We start from the raw sequence: 5,015 nt of genomic DNA on the forward strand, positions 1-5,015 counted from the left end.
GAATCAATTGATGAAACTATTTTTAAATAGTATAACATGATTATAGATATAACAATAAAGTTTATTATCTAAAAGTTTATAGAGGGAAAAAGACTAAACTTTTCCGTACTTTGGTAAATTTATTATAGAAGTTTGTATGACTAAGATTTCATTTGAATTGAGGTTTGAAATTTTATTTAAAAGACGAGTTTATCTATTTCTTATTATTTATTCTATGAAACGTCTTTCAAAATTTAGGTCAAAATTTATAGCATTTTTTTTTTTACTTTTTTTTTTAAATGTCTTATTAAGAAAGAAAAAGAAACACATTAATAAATTGAGAGTAAATGCATGTTGTCGGAGAATTCAGCCTAGTTCATGATGACCCATTGAGATGTCTAGCAAGCACTTTTTCGATGGGATCCATGAGGTCTAAGAAAGAGCTTGTAGATCGAACTAAGTAGGAGAGCTCAAATGAGCCTAGCAGCAAGTTTAAAAGTTGTTTTATAGAGACAAGTTCAAAGGAGCCTAGAATCGAGCTCAAATGTCTAACTCATGTGTCGAGCTATATTTGAGGAGCTTAAAGATCAATCTATAAAAGGATAAGTTAAGGAGCATAGCAGTAGACCTATAGAAGAGAGCTAAGAAGTTCATAGAAGTCGAGCTATATAGTTGAAGAGTTCTAAGGTCGACCTATAAAGGAAAGTAGAAGAGCTCATTAGTCAAGCTATATAATCGAGGGACTCAAAGGAAACTCAATAAAGGAGCGTTGAGAATCTTAGAGGTCAATCTATAAAACATGTGGACAATTTTCGTCGCAATAAAACATCAAACCCAACCATAGACACGATCTAAAATATATATAGTAGAATGATGGAAATTATTGAATATCAAGTATTTAATTAACGAATGGTAACATATTTAAGTTAAATAAGATGAAAAAGAAAAGAAAAAATAGCGAAAAAGAAGATCAAAGCAAATCGGATAAGGTAAGAGAAAAAGAAAAGAAGAGAAGAAGGTGAAGCGTGAGGCAAATGGTTGGGGAGGAGCCCACACGAGCGGGACAAATCACTTACTCCGACGCGGTATGATTGCGGGTGGGGCTATAGTGGGACCGGGCCGACCAATAGAATGGGTTGGAGGGGGGAACGCGGTGGGTCCTTCCATCAAACGGCTAAGTGATACCCAATCATAGTAAACCCATAATATTGTGGTGTACGCAAGAAACAGTCCAAATAAATGTCCGCAATACAATAATAATAAAATATTAAAACAACTGTGTCGGGACAAACAAACAAACAAATAAGAAGGAGAAGAGCATTCACCCAACCAAATACGGTCAGAGTTGGGCAGTCGGTGGTGAAAGAAAGAAAGAAAGAAAGAAAGAAAGAAAGAAAATAAAATATTTATGTTGTTTGTTGTGTGTCTGTTTGAAGCCAGCTGTTTCACCAACTGCCCAACCGCTTCCCGCTAAAGTTACCTCAGCCTCAGGGTCAGGGTCAGGGTCAGGGTCAGGGTCCCATTTTATGTGCCTCCAAATTACAATTACTATAGCCACCTGGCAGCCTCTATAATGCAATCATCCCTTACCTCCTTTATTCATATATATATATATATATATATATATATTTACTTTGCTTTCGACTCTAAATAAACCCAATGCCAATCACGTGAGATTCTTACAGCCTGGAAGTGGGTCCCTGTCTACGTACAACAGGACCTTGAGACTTCTTTTCTTTTTTCTTCTTCTTTTTTGTTTAATTTTGGCCATTATATTTTAGGAAAAATCAAATTTTGAAAAAAAAAAAAAAAACCCACTAAAATTGATATGCTTAGTAATTACTGAATTGACACAAAATTATCAATGTTGTTTCTAATGCTGGCTTAAAAATTCAAAATGGTACTTTTTGTTTTGAATTATTAGTATTATTAATAAGACGCCACGTGGACAAATATTACAAATATTCTCTTTGAATTTGGTTAACGATCCACAAAGGGAAATTGGAAAGCCGAAAGCCATTTAGAAAGTTTAGCAAATTTGTCAGCACAACAAATTTTATCTCTCTTTACAATGGACGGATATAACATTGGTAAAGTTTTTAGTCATAGATATGATATCTTCAATTCAGCAATCAACGATATTCGTAGTGTCATCTTCGATGTCAATCAAGTTAATCGCATGGAAAGATGGGGGATGAAACGGAGGCCATTTTAGATCGAAAGAATTCCACAATCGAACAACATTAGTGCCTTGTCGTTTGAGGAAAAGAACTCCAGGTGACATCAAACGTTTAATTTGTCGAAGGAAGAAGGCAGCATGATCTCGAGGGTGAGATTGATTAACCTTTTTATCATTGATAATTTGATTTATAGAATAAACGAGGCTCTTTTAAGAATTCCTGATTGTATTATTTCATAATCCAGGAGCTTCTTGTAGGGGTAGATATCTGGGGTAATTTGGAGATTGTTAGTTGCTGTGTTTCTGTGATTCCAAATTGCCCAAAAAGGTGGTGATAGAATAAATGTAATTGAGATCCTCTTTTAGAGCATGTTGGACTGAGCATATGGCAACGAACCGATGTTTGAAACTGGTGTTGAAGTTGGAGTGGATTAGGGGAGTTTTCACTATTAGACTCCAGGAATTGTCTAGCTTTGATCATGTAGTTGAATAAGCTAGGCATGGACGTGGGTAGATTCAATATGGAGGGACCTGCAAATTAAAGAGGACAAAGAGGAAATGTATTAATGTCCATTTCTTATTGAGATTGTAGTTGGTAGGAATTATGTCATGGATAGCCCTTCCAACATGACAAAAAATAAAAATAAAAAAAAACGATTTTCCTTGGAAGTGTGAGATTCCAGAGAGATTTTCAGGTATTCTCCGATCCCATTGTATTTTGTGGTAGGAAGTGCTTCCCCAAATTTCCCGTTGATCTATGCCTTTTATACCCACTTTTCACAATATGTATTTTCTTTTTTTCCTCAAAATGCCCAAGTCCACTTGTTATTAAGTATCTTATTTGGTTCGTAATCTTTTGACACTGTTTGGAAAAGAGCTGGATTATGAAGTGTTACTGTTATATGAATAAAATTAATGTTACAATAAACTTAGTGTTATGATAGTTTGTGTTTGGGAGAAGGGTTATGTAAGTATGGTAGTGTTATGATAGTGTTATGATAAGATGTGTTTGGAAGAAGGATTATTATATAGATAGTGTTATGAAACTTTTTTTTTTTAAAAAAAAAAAATTCATATTCTAAACTCAATTAATAAACAAATTTCGTATATTTAATTTACGAAATCGTCCTAATTTTCGTAAAACATTTTGCCTTAATTTATTTAACTATAACGTTCATTTTCAACATGTTTTAAATATACGTTACGTTTTCAATAAATTGGTTTTTATGAATTTGACACGTAACTCATGTAATAAGTGCAAATAACAATATGAAAATACGAACCATCATAAACAAAAAATAACAATCAAGGTTTTTACCAACTCTGGTTTTGTTTTCAGTGAAAAATTACAATGAATCTAGTTTTAAGTTTCTCTTCAATTTATTTTAGTCTACTTTTAAAATATTTAATTTAAATTTTTTCTTTTTAACAATGATTTATATACTTTCAAAATATTTATTGTAGTCATTCGGCAACAATTATTGGGTAAAAAATTCATCAACCTACTACCTCGATCTATTACAAAAGATTTATTATGTGAATTTAACCAAACTTAATTTAATAACCACAGTAACATTACGAAAGTGGGAAAATATAGACAAACCACCTCTAAATAATAGGTTTGTTGAAATTACAACCTCATTAATTTTTAATTTAATCAAATAGTTTAGTTTGCTAACTGTTGTAATCAATTTATGGTAGTTTGTTAAAATTTTACTGTCTCTTTTTATTGAATTGACTTTCCTTAGATATTTAAGCTAATTAACAAAATACAATGAGGTTGAGATTGATATCAAATTTTAATTTCATAAATATATTGATATGAATTCTAACATAGAGTTGACTGAAGGTAATTAAATTAAAATTTTAATTGTGTAATCACAATAAATTACCTAATGCAGGAGTAAAGTAAGATAAATTAATATTTTAATAATTTAATTGTACTAAATTCATAACAAAAAAAAACAAGTTGTGTTTTTAAAATAAAAAGATTAAAATTAACAAAACTCATAAGTATAAAAATTATAAATGAGAAAAAATTGGATTAAATAGTATTTAAACTTAAATTTATTTGAAAAGATGACAGACGGTGGGAATGTCCAAAAGATCTTAATACAAAAGAAAAAAAGAAAACCTTATAGAATTAAACACACCGTCCGACAAAGAAGAATGTTATATTACTAATTTTAAAATAATGAAATTAGGGGAGTTGGCGATGAAGTCATCGACAATGTAAAAGTTGCCATGCTAGGTTTATAATAGCCCTTCCCCAAACGAGGGTTATTATCCAACCTTTTTTTTTTTTGTAATTCTTCTTTCAAGCATGACTTTAATTATTTCAACTTCTTCTTTAATATGATACTTTATACGATAGAAAAAATATAAATAGTTATAAAGAAATAGATATTTTTCAAGAAAAATAATGTTGTCATATAAAGCTATACCTTTTTTCTATACGTAATACGTTTTTTAATCAAAGATAATTTCATTAATTTTAAACTTATTAAATAAATCAGTAAACTTTTAATTCTATGTTAAATATATGATATATTACACAATTTACTACTTTGTTAAACATCAAATTCAAAATTGAATAACAAAACACATTAATATTTGATTTGGAGAGTTTAGTTTAATCATAATCGACACAAACGTTGGTTAATTTTATATTTAATAAATTTACGGAAAAAGGGATGGACACATAATAAAAAATATCTCATATCTATAATTAAACATAAAATTAGAAGTGTTAGAGTTTATTATACAATTTTTGAAGTCCCACACGTATTTATTTAACAAAACACAAACTTACCATTTAATTAAACTTGTAATTAAATTAAATTTTATTGAGTGGGTT

Source organism: Cucumis melo, chromosome 7 (assembly GCF_025177605.1).
Source record: "Cucumis melo cultivar AY chromosome 7, USDA_Cmelo_AY_1.0, whole genome shotgun sequence".
Classification (NCBI taxonomy): Eukaryota; Viridiplantae; Streptophyta; class Magnoliopsida; order Cucurbitales; family Cucurbitaceae; genus Cucumis; species Cucumis melo.